The following is a 16,183-nucleotide window of genomic DNA, read 5'->3' as shown; positions in this document are numbered from 1 at the left end:
ACATGCTCAAGGTGCACCCTTAGTTCAGAAGGATGAAGCTCCAGCTCATGCAAATGTTCTTTTTTTGCTTTCTGCAATGTAAATCCAGCTGGGTGTTGGCAGTGACCATCACACATCTGCACCACAGCTGTGCTAAACTGTACCTGTTCCACTGCTCAGATACAGGTGAGCAAGAGTCAGACCTGAAAGGGAAGCTCTCGAGGATGGAAAACCACCTTGTACCAGAGAAACCTGTTTTCTTCCTTGGCTGTTTTTTTAATTTCACGTGAGTATTTTTTAGGGTGCTGACTGCACCTCCCTTCCCTGGGAGACGACATGATGGGGATGTGGACACACAGATGTCTCCAAGAACTCTGTGTTTTGGCTGAGAGGCTCTAGCTGGAGCCTCCTTCACCCAGACACTGCAAATTACTCTTTTTATATGATGTGCATATCGAAAATGCAGGGGTCATGAGTCTGCACCCCACCTGGGCACCTTCCCAAGGCTCTCAACATGCCCAGCTAAGCCAGGTGAGAGCTCTGGGGCTGTGTGGGCAGTGACAAGTTCTCAGGTAATTACTTTACTCATCCGGAAAATGCAGTTAAGGGTTACCCAGACAAATCCAGATTTTAAAATATCCAGTATTTTTTAGGAAAAAGTCCAATCATGTTGTTTGACATTTTCAAAATGAAATGTAACAGCTCTGTATTTCAGCTGGAAGGTTTTTTGAGACGAAATTTGCTCAAACACAGGCTTTTTATATATAGATGTATACCCTTTTTAAAAACAGAACAAAACAACATGTTTTGCATAATTCGAAGTGATAGTTTTCAGAGGAGATGACAGTGGGGAGAGCTATTTCAGAAAAAAAACCTGCTTTGTGTTCTCTTAAAATGGTGAGCAAGCTGAAAAATTAATTACACACACATCTCTAAAGCACAAACTGCATGGAGCAGCCTGGGCCCAGGCAGAGGTACCTTAGAAGTCCCTCCTGGCCAACAATTGGTTTTTGATCCTGCTGCACCTCTGAATATAAAAACTGGATGAGGGGTGAGAGCATCATGTGGCTAATGGTGGGTGCTCTGCACAGAGGCAGGATCCTTCCTGCAGAGCAGTGCCTGCAAATGCTCTTTTTGACCTCGTTTTGCCTCAACACCTGCATTACTCACTCTGAATTTGGCTGTGTCTACCTTGCTCTCAAGCCTCTTGTCTCAACTTATTTATGTTAAGTGTAGGACACCTGGACAAAATAACCAGAGCGATGCCAAAGCTGTAACCCAACCCTGCATGTTCTGAAAACTGCAGGGGGGAAAAAAAAGGAGCACTTTTTTGGTGGGGAGAGAGGGAGAGGAAAGGGGGAACTGGGATAAGGAATCAGCTAATTAACCTCATCTACATTTCAGCTACACGGTTCACAGGTACTAAATCATTCCTGACATATTTGGGTTGCCATTTATTACCAAAATTATTCAATGTGAATTTTGCCATTTAGGACGTGTTAAGAAAAATACTTACGTCTTCAGAGTGACTCCAGCTCTGATCCCTTCTGACATAACAGCACCAGTGGGCCCCAGTTTAAGTGCAGGCATCCCTGCCCTCAGTAGCAGCCCAGGCACACAGCTGGATGCACAGCTGGATGGACAGGACTGCAGCACTGGGTTCACATTGAGAGACTGGGGTGCTCAAAACTGATTTCTTAGGTCAAAAACCCCACATCTCCACCATCCGCCACAAAGCTACAAATTAATACCTCTGCTCTGATAATCTCAGCTTTCAGTGGAGTGTTCCTGGGATATATTGGAGATTTTGCATGCATAAAGACTTAAAACTTGATCTTGAAACAGTATAATCACAGTGGAAACACAGCTCCATGCCAAAGGATACACACAAATATGTGTACACACACATGCTGCACATGACTAAGAGGCCTTATATTTTTAATTAACTCTTCACTGTTCATTGATGAGCTCAACATTGTGTTGAGCTGCAGCTCTACCCCACCAACAAAAAAAACCAAAAACCAATACATTAACTCAAACCCACTCAGCAGACAGGTCCTCCTGAGTGGGAGGATTTACAAAGATGAGTGTTTAAGTCATTTCCTTGCAGCCTGTTGCCCTCCTGATCCTCTTGGTCCATCTCTCTTGGGATCTCCTCCCAGCTCTTCTTCCCTTTTACTCTGCATTTTAAATCCCAGCCCTGATAAAGCCTCTGATGCTTTCAGGTAAGGCCACTAACCTGAATTATCACCCCCTAAACTCCTCTCCAAGCCCTACCACTTGTGGATGGCAGCATCACCTTTGCAGACTTTAAGATGCAGTGATTAATTTCAAGGAAAATTTGACCCAGGAACCAAGGTCTCTGAGACAGAAAGTTCACACAGATTTTATAAAAATAGAATCCTGATAAGGGAAACTGCTTTTATTAATGCCTGCTACAGAGAAAATGCTAATAAACTCACACTTTATTAGACATTAGAGAGTCAATGTAGAAAATAAATGTTGGAATCCCAGCTCATCAGTCCTGTTGTTCATGGAAAAAAATTTCTAGTCTGGATTTAGTTTACTCTGGGCCACCGCAGCCAAAGATAACTCTAAAAAAAATAACAGTTGCCTGTACATTCTCTTATAAATTAGTTAACAAAGCCCACCCTACATTTGAGGTGACATTCCCCACATTAGTGACAGGCTGAAGATGAATTTTAATGATATATTTTTAGCTGGCCAGCTCCTCTGCCACTGAAAATCAGCATGAGATCACAGGCACAAAAAAAAAAAAAAAAAAAAAAAAAAAAAAAAAAAAAGCAGCCAAAAAAAAAAAAAAGCAAAGCTGATTTTCACCACTTTACTCATTATTGTTGAGAGTATGTTCATTCCTGTGTCTCTGAATTCAAAAAGGAAAACAAAAATAGCCTTTTTCATTTAAAAAAAGTCAAAGTAGGAGGGGTTAGCTGGCAAGATTTTTCCAGTGAATGGGTCTTGCTTTTGCAACTGGCTTCCAACTGAGTCCAAGGCAGTATGAATTTGACTTTAAGACTATCTGCTGAGCTACTTTCCCAGGCATTTGAAACAGATGAGATGTAACAGCATTTTTTTTTCCCTTAGCCAGGGCCAGTTTCCTATCAGAGGTGCAAATTCAGATTTATCTACTACAAGGAGCTTAATAAAAAACACCCTTTCCCCTCCCCCAGTCACTGGTTATCATAAACAAATCCCTCAGCAGAAGCTAAAAAGAAGATACTTTGAGGTTAAAAGCAGCCTTTAAAAGAGAATGATGTTGTACATCATCCCAAAATTTAATATGACTTTATGCACAATAGTAATGTGCCTGGTAATGCAAAGATTTTTCTAAAGTAGCTTAATAACAATCCAATATTCTCTTCCTTAAAAAATGAAAATGTATGTCAAAAAAGGATCTAATGTAGCTGCATCTTGTATCCATTGATGGAGAGAGCTGATTTACATAGATAGCATTTAACATACTATCATCATTATCCTATCAGTCTTCTGTCTAATCTGGAAGCCTTGAGACAGAGTTCTCAATGTTCTCTGAGGTAAAAAAATACCAACCAAAATTATGGTAAAGGGGGAGAAAAAAAACCAGTGAGGGACAGATGAATATCAAATCAGATGAGATAAAAATGGGACTTTTTTTTAGCCAGCAAAGAATGAGCTTAAACTGCTGAAAAGTGGATAAAACAAATAATGTTTGAGACTGTAGCATACAGTACCACAATGATGAGGGATAAAATAGAGAATTATGTTAATGGCCAGGCCTGCGTGTGCTTGTGGAGGCTGCTCTTAGATTGCTTGTGATGGCTTGAAGGATGCAGATAGATAGTGTGGATCTCTGAAATCCAGGTGGTGTATAATATGCATTTCCTTTCCCTCTTACCCTCCTTTGCATGAATTTAATGCTTGTGGAGGATGTAAACAACTGAAGGAGGCCTTCTAGTGTGAGCAGGATGGAGCCAGACATAAACCTAGACAAGGTGAGACTGTCTGAAATGAGACTTTATGCTTCTCTCTATTTGGACCAAGTTTGCATTAAATTGCTCATCGTCAGCACAAGTGTGTGGCTATGGCAATATCTCCTACCCCTTGCTCTCTCTTACTTTTAGCCTTTCTTTAAACTCAGCAAACCCTCGAGTGCTTGTCCCTTTCCCAGTCCTGGTGTGTCCCCCCACGCTGCAAAGGGCTGCCCCAAGCCCCCCAAAATGCCCTGTCCAGAGACACACGCAGGTCTGCAGGTCCATTCACACTTCCCAGCCATGCCACGGGGAGGTTTTCAGAGAGGAAGCGAAATAACATCACTTCTGTTTGTCCCAAACCCTTTTCTTTTGAAAACAGGGCAACTAAGCAGGTGGCAACTCAGAAAGGCATATGAGGAGACCGGGGCAGGGCTCAGGTCAGCAGGTTAGGGCATCAAAAACAGCAGAAGAGAGCTGGCAGCCAAGGAAACCACGCAGGCTCCCGTGTGAGGTGACATTATGGCCTCGAGGCTGCCTTTGCTGCACTTTGCACCTTTAAACTCTTATTGAGGGGGCTTAACTGCAGCCACATGAGCCAGGCCTGCTGCAGGGACGTGTCCAGGAGCCACCCAGACTGCGCTGTCCTGCCTAGGCAGCCTTGTTGTGGGATGGCATCCCCCCATCCCTCTGTGCACAGCCCAGGATGTAGGGCAGGAGGGATTTTAGCACAGAGCTGTGGGGGCTGCAGCATCCCATTAGCATCCCATGGATGTGATGCTCCTGCCCTGGGTCCATGTTGGAGGCATGGCTGGGCAGTCTTTTCCACCCCTTCCTGCACTGAGCAGGATGAGGCACATGCCTGTGCCTGACCCCACAGCATAAGAGGACACAGATTTCCCTTGGAGTCTTATAGGGGCCAGTATAGCCCAGCCACTGGGTCATCCCACCTCTCCTGCCAGTCCTTTGGCTCCTGCCCACTTGTCTGCCTGTTTGAGAGACTGGTTCCCTCAGTCAAAACTGAAGAGCTCTCATGATGTAAGGATGTGGTCGCTCTCTTTGTCTGAGAAGGCATGGCAGGAATTCCCGCAGCGGAAGGGCTCCAAGCACTGATCCAAATCTGCCTCGAGTGAGCTGGGTTAGGCAGATCCAACGTCATTTGGATCAGGCCCTTCAGGAGGAAAGACAAGCAATACCTCTAGCAGAAAACAAGGATTTACCTTTGCATCCTATTCACCTCTCCCAGGACCCAAAACTGTCTTAGCTCATTGGGGAGTGATACACAAATTCCCAAGTGATCCCCAGAGTGAGCACTGGGACACGAAGGAAATGGAGCAACCCTCTGGCACTGTCTGTGCCACACATGTCCCCATGTCATGTGGCTGCTCAGCCCTCATTCAGTGCTGCATCTGCCCCTGCATAGAAGCCAGTGTGATGCAATATAAAGCCTGGTCTAGTCACTGCACCTCATTATGAGGAAGAATAGAGCAAATTTTCCCCTTACATGGACACAGAGAGCCAAAGCCATGCTGCTACTGGCAGAGTTCCCCTGTGGTTGCAACTATAGGGCACCCAGCAGGGATTTAATCCTGTTGTAAGCAGCATTATCTTGAGCTCAGATATTTGTTCTGGGCTTCACAGGGTTAGCAGTAGGGATCAGTCCTGCCCCCAAAACCTAGTGGCTTTCAAGGTGGAACGTGATCATTTTATTAAAGGGATTATGCACCATTGTTTGTTTGCAACCACAAAGCACCGGACTCAGTGACTTGGGAGGTGCCTTCCAGTCTTTTGCTGCTGTGTTGCTAATTGAAAGAAAAGCTGTTGGTTCCCTGTCCTCAACATTTATCATACACAAATCCCTTGGAGATCTTGCAGGTTTCCCTAGGAGCCCAAGGATCCTGGGACATGAAAACTCTTTTTGGAATTTTTAATTCATATATACCTGTCTCAGTTTCTAGTTTTTTTCAGAAGTGGAGGAAAAAAACTGGGATCATAAAAGACTGAGGTGTGACATTATTTTTCATAAATACATCTTGCTTTGACTCCTTGATATTGTCCTTTTCAGGCACATGAAGCCTGATCACCAGAGCTCAGAGCAGCAGACAGGAGAAATAAATGGCAGAGATCCAGACTAGGAAGAGTCATTCTCTTCACACCTAACCTAAACCAGGCTCAAAAAATATCTTTTCGAAAACTAGTTCCCTGAAGTGAATTGCCTGGAGCAGATGAGATAAAGGAAAAATGAGATGCAAAATGTGTAGCAAACCTTTTTCAACCAACCATGGGGTTAAATGGGCTTAATGAAGCTCTAGAAATGAAAATTTTCCTGAGAAGAAATAGAAATATATGGATCTTACCACCTTTTGGATGAGTGGTGGTAAGATCCGAAGGTGGTACAGTCCGAGCTATTTACTTTGGCTGTGGTCTGAGGGACTGGGAGATAAAAAGCTGGTGGCTACCATGTCCACTCATGCCAGGTGGGCTCGTGTGATTTAGAAGCAAGACTGAGGTTGTAGCACAAAAATTTCAGCCCAGAGAAGCAATGATCACATCATCTCACCCTCCAAACAGGGGAGAAATGGAAGGATTTTCCTTTAAAGGAGTTCATCTGGAAGAAACAGAAAATAAATCTTCTTAAATACGATAACCGAGAATGCCCTGATCCTGGAGACAGACATCTAAGCAGATGCAAAAGACTCGTTGAAGACAAGCATTAGTGTTTGTAAGATAAAGCCTTTATTGATACTTAAAGTTCCATCAGTTTAACTAAATGTATTTTTAAAACTCATTTAGTGAAAACATGCAAAACCCTTGGGCAGACACTCTAAAATTGTTTTAATGGTTTTAAATTGAATTGGCTTCATGATTCCTTACTAAATTAGACTGTGATAACTTTAAATTGTTCTGCAAGTAGCCACACAGCACTGTGCACAAGAAAAACTGAGCCAAGTTTTCAATGCAATTTCAGTCAAACCACCTTAGATATAAGTATGGAAAAAGCTTTAAACACAGGAGGATCATTAAATAGAGGATGGAGACTCGGCATCTAAACATACAGAAAAAACTGAAACTTGTCTGCTGAGACGCAGCATTAAACATCTAAAAACTCATTTATTTCCTTTCTTAATTGTTCTGTACAATTTTTAAGTACTTAAATGACTACTGATAAATGGTTTTCTAGAGTCAATCTCTGCAGCTCTCCTGCTCATTAGAATCTACTGGGTTTGACACTCCAGGAGACTTCACAAGAACTTTTAAACTTTATTTTTTTTTTTGGTTCTTCCATGACTTTCTGAGACAGAAAGCAAAGAGGTGATAATAAAATGGCAGCACCCAGAGACAGCAATGACAGCTCCACAGACTATGATACTGAAAGAGTGACAAGTATTTCTAAAGGCTGCTTTGACAACTTATACTGGAGTTTTCCTTTAAGTTACAATCATTCTTCTGAAGCAGTGAAATTGGTGCCTGAAGCATCTGAAAATGAAGAAATAAACTTGTGTAAAGTTGGCAGTATCTCATGGAGCATCAGTTATATCTATAATGCCCTGTCCTACACCTGACAAAGCTGCCTCAAGACCCTTTTGCTGTGCCATGGTACTGCAGATTATTAATAAAGCTCCTGCTCTGCTCCTGACCACTCTGAGGCAGCAAACGGGGAGTAGGTGTGGGATGATGGCCTGGGCTGCCTCACTGGTTCCTGTCCTGCTCCTTGGTGTCACCCCCAGGCCTTCCCAAGGTCTGATAATGGGACTGTTGTTACCTTCCCTACTCCAGGCACTCCTGGTTGCTGGTGGGGATCACTGGATTTCAGTGTCATTGTCACAAGCAGCTCCAGGTTTGCTCTCTGCTCTCTGTGCACTGACGAGGCTCTGTGGCCACTGGACAATCCCTCCCCCAGAGCCCAGCAAGGAAGGGAAGGGACCTGAGTCCATGAGGACTGGCTCTGCTGGGATGGCACTGGCCACCACTGCTGTGTGTGTTATAACTTTAACAGCTGAGGTGTTTAAACCAGGGAAATCCAGATTCACACACCTGTCCCAGCAATGCTCCAAGCAGAAAACAGTTTCCTGCTGCACTCTCCATCCAGGATTTAGCCTGAAGTATCAGCCTAATCCTTGAAATTTGCTTTCACCTGCCTAGTGAAATGATGGCTTGCCTAAATAATTCAGTTGCTGCCAGCTTTATCAGCTGGACACCAGGTTATTATTGTTTAGAGGGCAGCAAATCATTCCATGGGGAAGTGGGAATCATCTGTGAACTGCAAAAGCTGGCAACCAGACAAACGCCAAGATGTCAGGGAACTCCTGGGCCTGCTGCACTTGGCTTGCACACTTTGGTCCCTTCCACCAAAAGGCCAACATCCTTAATTTTGTCTTTTCCCTGGAATGGGGAAATTCCTTCTTTTCCAGGCCAATCAACAGAAGCTCACTGAGATTTATGGCTTTGATGAGTGAAATTTTCAGCCTTGAATCTACAGACTGATGCTTTAAATACATTATAGAGATTATCAGCAATGTATCAAGGTGTCTTTGCAGGATGGTATAAACTTCTACTGCACTACTTATTGCCATAAACCATACTCCCAGGTTTTTATTTATATGCGCATTAGCTCGATATGATTGGATCTGTAGCCAGCCCTGTGGACTGGAGTAATTTATATATATCAATAAAGGTCTCCAGCCAGCCACTGGGTGCTCTGAGGGGAACAGTAGTTCCATTTAAAACATTAGGAACTGGAGAAATTGAAAATAACTCTCTATTTAGAAGCCAAGAAGTAAGACAGCAGGCAACAGAGGTCCCAGCACAGCAAGGCTATACTAAAGAGATTGTTAAAATGTCATTTCACTTACATATAAGCCCCAGAAAAAAAAAAAAAATTAACCCTTTCCCTCCCATACTTGCTGCAAATAATACTTGAAAAGAAAACATATTCTTCAAACCTAAAGTGTTTTAAATAATCTCAGGGGATATGACCATAAAACTTTGAGCGACGCGTTCAAATAATTCAGGGGAGTTTACTTGCAAAATTAGTTTTAAAAAAAGACAGAAAATCTCATTACCTTTGCATTTGTTAATGTTAGAGCTGAAATGTAAAAGCAACAAAAAATCCCTCAGTGGCTGGATTTTACAAGGCACAAAAAGCCTACAGGAAGAAGTGTCATCTTGTCTACCTAAAGCAATCCAACCCAATACTATTAAATTTTAACATTTGAAAGTGTGGGTTTTTTTTCTTTAATAAGCAAGGAAAGCACTGCACACTCATCTAGCATAGATCTGCTGAGGTTTACCTGCCTCCACTGCTCCCAAGTTTCCCATGGTTCATGGATACACTTGGCTGGCAGTCTGGGTTTTCACAGTGTTTATATAGTAAAAATTTCATCTTACAGTGAACTGTAATGACCTGTAACTCAAACCCAGCTTGATCAACTTCCTATAATTTTTTCAAAACTTCTCTTTTACTTTCTGCAAAATATAGCCAGCAGGTCACAAGGAGGATAGGGCAAAACTGTTTGAGCCAGAAAAAAACCCATATGAAGCTACACAAGAAAAACAGGCTGTAGGAGCTTATTGCAGGGTGAACTCTGGAGCCATGTGATTCACATGTCAGGACAAAAAAGTATGTGGGATTGTGAGAGAGAAAAATCTGCTAAAAGAGGGCCTTGCCCTGTCTTGCTGCTCTGTATTTTCTTCACTTTGAACTAGAAAAGCAGTAGGAAAATGCAAGTTCCTTCCCTCCAGCCCAGCCCCTCTTGCAGGGGTGAAGTGCCAACGCTTCATTTTGCTTTCTTCAGAACTGACATTTTGTGTGAGAGTCTGGAATAGCGGCATGGAGGATTTGTCTCCTGCAAAGAGAGCCCAATGGGTTTTCTTTCTCTATTCTTTACTTCACCTGGGGGAAAAAAAATAAGAACCATAAAAAAGGAACCCTCCAAATGTGCTGCTAAGCTGGGGAGCAATAATTTCTATGCATGGCTGATGTGACCACATCCCAGAGTGAGCCTTCCCCTCTCCCATCACACTCCCACACCCCAAGAGGGGGAAAAAAACTTGCTTAATGCATAACAATGCCATCGTGTGCGGGAGAATTCCTGCCTGGAAGGAAACGTCCCCTCCAGAGCCCCCGCGTGCTGCTCCCAGCTCTTTGAACACTCCTGCTGTCCTTGTGCCCCAGCCAAACTAAATCCATTTCTATTCAAAATCAGATACTGCCTCAATGTTCCAGGTTTTGTTTTGTTTTTTTTAAGAGGTTTGTTTCTTACATTGGGTATTTATTTGCAGTGGGTTAATTGATGGCCCATGAGGCTTCACTTTTCCAAGGATATTGCTTTTTGCTCTGGGGAGATAGTGTGGGCTGGTGGACAGAGCCTTTGGGTAGAGTCTGTGGAGACATGAAGTGGGGTTTGGAGGAGCCCATGCCCTGTAGCCTCTTTTCCCATCCCTTAGTGAAACCACCTAACCCTCCTGGATTAATGCATGGTCTCAGCTCTCCCACTGAAGGAGCAGTTGCTAATTAATATTGTGAGAATGTTGTATTTAATCCCTCCAACGAGTGGGCCTGAGTTAATATCTGGATCTTGTGTTAGACCTCGTGCCCTGGAGGAAAGTCATCCTAGGATACATAAGTGGGAGGAAAGAATGATGTGATGATGTAGAGGAAGGATATATGAGAGGAAGAGATGTCAGTGTGACGGGGCAAAGGTGAAGGAAAACTGCACGGAGATGTATCACAGCAGTGGTAGCTAATGAATGTGCACCATCTGCTAAGAGTATCCAGCTCTTCCAGACAAGGAAAACTGGGCTGATGCTTGTGGGTGAGGTGTCACTGCACTGGCCTTGGTGGCCACAGCCTTTTCTGGGCTGGACATAAGAACAGGACTGTCCCTGTTCAGCTGGGTCTGTGCCCAGATCCTGGCCAAATCATCAGATCATAGGCAAAGTCCAAACTGGAGTTCCTGAAAAGATTTCTGTGCATCCTGCATGGTATCAATGGTCCTTCATAGTTGTTGATAATTATGGGGCTTTTTCCTGAATAAGTGCATTAGTGCCTCATATTCTTGCTTGGTTGGAACCGCAGGCACACGGCGCTGCAATGGCTGTGTTATTCTAACATTATTAAATGTGCACTCTTCTTTTATTAGGCTTTTTAATAACATTTAAGTTGTACTCCTGGGAATTTTTGCAGAAAGGGAACATTGGCCAGCCTAATTTGTACATGAAAATACCCCATAGGCCAAAGAAACAAGATTCAGATGAATTTCACGTACAGTATGACTATGAATACAACAAGCACTGAAGGAGCTTTGGGGTGTAAAACCATTCAGCTAGGAATGCTTGAATCCCATGTGTTGTGCTCTCGAGGCTGTATATTGTTTGTGCAATTACTGCTTACACTCCACATGTATTTTTGCTTCTTTAGAAAATGCACACAGGTTTTCTCATTCCTTATATAAAAGGCTCCTCGTTACACCCCACAATGGCACAGTGCAGAACACACTGCCCTTACAGGAGACCCTGCTCTGCATGTCAACCCTAAACCACTTAATTCCCAGGCCACCAGAAACACAAAGCCCTACGGGACATCCTGGGTGAGTTGTCCCAGTGCACTCCCAGCCAGGAAATCCGTGGGTGTAGAGTGATGCTGGAAGAGGAGGCAGATGCTTGTGTCAGGCACCGTGGGGACAGATTCCCCTCTTGGGGAGCTCACCAGCTCAGGCATGAACGGGATCAAAGCTCTGGAGAGGAGCAGGCTGCCAGTGCCAGCTAAAGTCTCTGAAGACAATTCTCTCCTCTTTGCTCTGGCTGACACTGCTGTTAAGGAGCTTTTATCTATAATCAGCTGTTTGTCATCTTCCTTGCTACTTCATTATCCCTTTTGAAAAAGTGTTTCGCAATAATTTTAGAATAGTAAACAAACAAAGTCTTTTTAAAAGGGAGAAAGCTGTGTGTAACCCTTTTCCTTTCCCTGGGAAAATCATAACTTCAACTTAAGTGTTTCAGTTCATCTCTTTCTTGGAAAGCTAGCACATGCAGATCCTGACAGAGGGGGCTGCAGGAATTCACAGGAACAGCACTGCATTTTCTTGCTTACAGCTGCCTTTACTGCTGCAGGGTTACTGTTTTCCTACAATACTACACAGTCTGAAAAATTGAACTGTTAAAAGTGTAAGAATAGAAAATGCACAGCATTACATTCAGAATTAAAGTGTCTGAAGAGATATTCCTGTGACAAGAAAGGGTTTCTAAGGAATAGAATTTGGCTTTTGGTTTTGCCAAAAGTTCCCTGACGTAGCTTAGGTGAATCATTGAAATGTCTGTGTTAATTATTCTCTTCTGGTTTGTTTCTTTAGAACCAAATAAATAACTTCTTCCCCATCAGTACTCAGCTATTTTCAAAACAAATGCCTGCGTTTTTAAAAAGGAAAATTATTCAGATAACTGCTTACTGATGGCAAAATTATTAGTTCCTTCATGTTTGTGGAGCAGTTTTCTTTACATCCAGTCACTCGTACACAGAAACTCAGATCTGGCTGCATAGTTTGCAAAATTCCCAAAATGCACATTGTCAATAGCAAGAGCACAAAGAAAAGATAGGAGAGATTGGGGCACAGGGGTTGAGGGGAACCATCCATTTCCAGGGCTGCAACACCGTGTGGGAACCCTGACTCAGCAGTGGAAAACGAGTTGCGTGGTCACGTCTCTCTAAAGCTTGCAGGTTATTCTGTGGTTTCTTTCACATAAAGTTCATGGGAACATTTTGTTCAGTTTCATCACACAAGTTCTCTTTTGCACTTCTCATGTTTCATTTTGGGCATGAAATGATGAACAGACCCAGAACCTCAAAGAGAAACTCATTGGAAACCACAACATTTCTTTGGTCTTCGTTTTAAATCCAAGAAAATCCACAAAATGCTCACACTTTCTATGAAAAACCATCAGCTGGTTTAAGGAAAGATCCTAATCAAACCTTCCCCTGATTTTAGTGAGGAATTCCTGATTTATGCCAGAGTAAGCAAAGACAATTCAGGGGAACAGTGCCCAGGAACTACACAGTGAACTTGGCCTGGGTTTCCTGTTGATTAAAAAAAAAAAAAAGACTTGAAAATAAATGAGTTGGAACAAGATAGTCTGAAAATGGGCTCACTTTCAGGCTGCACAATGGATATTTTGAACAATTTCAGTCACAGTCCATTTTCCCTTGAGCAATTTATTTGCATCTTCACAAACCATCCTGGGTGCAGGAATATCCACAGGGAAATGCAGGTCCAGACTCAGCGGAGATGTGCACAAGGGATGCAGATACTGGGCTTGGCTTGTGGATATCCTTTCAGTATTTTGCTTTCGTGTTGGCACTGGAAACACATGTACCAGAGATGTGAAAATGGTATTTGCTGTGCTCTGTGCTCACACAGAATTCACACAGAATCACAAGGTTGGAAGAGAACTTCAAGATCAACAAGTCCAACCCATGCCCCAACACCTCAACTAAACCATGGCACCCAGTGCCACATCCAGTCCTTTTTTAAACACATCCAGGGATGGTCCTCCAGCACATCCCTGGGATGCAGGGGGAGAGACAAGCCAGTGGCTCTCCTGGGGAGCAGTGATGGAGCTGGTTTTATCAGCACTTGGGAAGTGGTTGCAGTGTCTGACAATGGTGCTGATATATGAAACACATGTGAGAGCAGTGCTGTGCACATGTGGCCTGATTTGCACATTGCCTTGTCATTTTCTCTTTCCTGCAAGACAAATGCAAGGAGGGTGATAGACTTTTCAGAGGCTGGGAAATTATTTTTGTGTTTTGCAATTCTGTTTTAGCTGGTGGCGAGACTGGCACAGCGTCGAGTGTGTTTGTACCACACGTAGCACACTCCTAAATAACCCTGGCGTCAGACAGTGACGCTCGCAGCATTAGTCCCAATCTTTCTATATATAGTGACTTATTGAAAAGGTCTTACTTCAAAACTGCTGCTGCTGCAAAATCCCTGTTGCTGAGTAATATGACCCATGATATTTTATATTTACTAGAGCAGATCTATCTCATCCCTGCTCCATTTGATACTGCAACAAGAGATATGTGCAAAGAGTTAGTCACTGTGACTCACATAACCTCAGTCTCTATAAAGGAGCTGTGTTTCATGCTTTTTGTCTTCTTTTATTTTCATAGAAACTAAAAAAAACAGCTCTAAGTGAATCAAGAGTAAAAGGAGGAGATGGTAGTAATCAGTTCCACCTAATGATTGATCAGTTTGTGAGGAATGCTGATCAACTCCAGATGTTGCATTCCAGCCTCAAAATGTGATCATCAGTTCAGAATTCCCATCTGGTTTGTCTGACAACAATGACAGAAGAAGTATTCCAAGAAACTCTAAAAAAAATATATGGGTTTGAGGAGAATCTCTCTCAGCTCAAAACAGTCTATTTGCCAGTGGGATGTGGTAGCTCCCTTCTGTGAGTCTCCTTTGGGTGTTCCCAAGTGACTGGTCTATGGATGGTATCTGACTGAAATCCACCCACTTTTGGAGATATCCTTTTGGATCACCCTGACTTTCAAGGCCAGGGATTTCTGGATGCTGCTCTGTCCAGTTGTGCTGGTGGAGAACTGTTGGTGACACTCTAGTGTTAATATTTTAACTCCCCTCCAAAATCAGAAGCTAATTCAATTCAGCCATCCTGCCCATTTGCCAGATGTCACAGGAAGAAATGACTGCCAGGGACTCATCAGTGCTTTGCATTTGGAAACTTTCTTTTTTTCTTCTTTTTTTTTTTTTTTTTTTTTTTTTTAATTTCCTTAATTCCCAGAGCTCTGCTTCCCTTATTTACTCACCTACCCCATCCACTCTATAAATCAATCATGCCTCTGGATAGCAAGGTGCCAAATTCAGCTCTCAGCTAATGATTCACCATTCCCACTGATTTTAACAGAACTTATGAATGTGTTACCCATGGACCAGTCCAGCTCTCACCCAAGTGTCTGCACAAAACTGGTCACTCCTCTGTTGCAGGGAGCTCCTCAGGGAAGGCACTTTCCAGCAGATTTGTTGTATTCCTGAACCACAAGCGGTCAACACCAAGGTGCAATTTGCCTGCAAGAGGCAGGAGGGGGCCAACCCCCCTTGCAAAGACACAAGGACAGAGGGGGAAGGCAGCCAGTGGAAACCACCTGCAATGGTTGTGTCCTCGGGGGGTCCATCTGCACCCCTTAGGAAGCAGATCTTTAATTACAGCTTGTCCTACCACACAGAGGGCAGCCACCATCAGACACCCAAACATCCAGGCTCAGCTATCCCAGACAGCAGCACCCACATGGAATCCCATTCACATCAGGAAAGGAGAAACAGGAAAAGGCAAATAAAAATGTAAAACCTGCAGGAGGCTTAGCTGCTGTCCTTGCAGGAAGAGCACCCCTTGCAGTGCAAATCCAGCTCTGTTCTGGAGAGTGGGGCTGGGAGGGCCCAAAGCATCCCCCAGGAGCATCCTGGGGCTGAGCATAGCAGCAGCACTCACAGCCACCCCACATCCATGGCACAGAGAGTTCCACAGCAACAGGCTTGGTCAGACCAGCCCTGCTACTGCAGGGAATTATCCAGGGGGACTCAAACTGCCCACTGGAAAAACAGAAGCCAGGCTTGGAAACCAGTTGCATCATGAATGATAATGGTGCTGACAGCTTTAAAAGCTCTCAGGGACTTTTTAAAGCACGGCTGCCCTGCCTGAGAGAACCTTTCACGGGGCAGGAGCGCAGCCGTGCAGGAGGAGCCTGAGCTCTGCAGGGAAACAAGGAGCTGCTGCCATGTTGGGCATTTCCTCTGCATTTCCAGAGGAAATTCGTGCTTTCAAGGCGAGGGAAGTCCAAAAAACACAGTTCTCCTCAGAGAGTTAGGGCCCTTGGTAGGGACCCCTCTCTCTTGTGAAGAACACCTTGGCTGTGTTTAAGGGCATCCACTCAGCGAGGCAGCGCCGCGGAGACTCCGGCGCACACCCGTGTTGGATGGCTGGTTAAGGTGCCCCACACACTTAAACACATTTCCTTGCTAAATTCCCTGCAGTACATTAATTTTTACTGATTGCTAATGGCTGTCTGGCTGTCTCTAAGGCAACTGGTCCAGTTATTATTAATTTCCAGGGTAGAAGAACAGTAGATGTTCATTTATCAGTGAGGTACAAAACAACAGCCATTTTTTGTTGTTGTTGCAAACTGGTTTTTAACCACACAAGTCCTACACTGATTGTGG

The sequence above is a fragment of the Vidua macroura genome, chromosome 15 (assembly GCF_024509145.1).
Source record: "Vidua macroura isolate BioBank_ID:100142 chromosome 15, ASM2450914v1, whole genome shotgun sequence".
In the NCBI taxonomy this organism is placed as follows: Eukaryota; Metazoa; Chordata; class Aves; order Passeriformes; family Viduidae; genus Vidua; species Vidua macroura.
Note: the sequence above shows the minus strand (reverse complement) of the source record.